We start from the raw sequence: 752 nt of genomic DNA, 5'->3' as shown, positions 1-752 counted from the left end.
GGGGCATTGGTAGAGTCTCTCAAAACACCTGCTCCTCATACCTTCTTGGAGGACACTCCAGAACTCCCCACCCCGACTCCAGGACAGTTTCTAGAGTCCTCCGCACCCTCCCTCCCTCTGTCCTTTCCCGGTAAACACCCTCCTGGGGGCCCAGTTGCTGGCAGAGGGGTGCCAAGAGGAAAGGCCACACCTGACAGTGCTCAGGCGTCCCTCCTGGGACTGTTCAGGGGACCCTTGGATCCCAGGTGTATCTCCAGCATGTCAAGTGTGTGCTCAGCCCACAGAGCCGTCTCTGCTGCCCCAAAGAAGAATTTAATAGAGATAATTTATTTAGTCTGTGAGCGTGTAGAGATGCTCTTGGTGAAGAATCCGCCTTTAAGTCCTTAGACATCACCAAGATTCCTGGTGGGGGTCTCGAGGGGCCAGAAATTGCCCCATCCATGCCCCCTGCAGAGAATGAAAGCCAGCACAGCGCAGGCGTCTGTTCTGGACCACCTATTTCTTTGATTTGGGGGTGGGGGGTTCTAGAATCAGATGGGGGGCTAGGATTCCTTGGCCACCTAGCTCAGAAAGGCCCTTATGAGTAGGAGCCTGGGGGCGGAGCCTAGAGAAGAAGTGGGCTTGGACGATAGGCGGGGCCCTCGGGAAGCCCGCCCCGGATTGGATGGAGCGCGGCGAGGGGCGGGACTAAGACGCTCGGAACTAGGAATAGGGGCGTGGCCTCGAGGCTCCTCCCATTCGGACCGGGCGGA

Source organism: Suncus etruscus, chromosome 7 (genome assembly GCF_024139225.1).
Source record: "Suncus etruscus isolate mSunEtr1 chromosome 7, mSunEtr1.pri.cur, whole genome shotgun sequence".
Lineage (NCBI taxonomy): Eukaryota > Metazoa > Chordata > Mammalia > Eulipotyphla > Soricidae > Suncus > Suncus etruscus.
Note: the sequence above shows the minus strand (reverse complement) of the source record.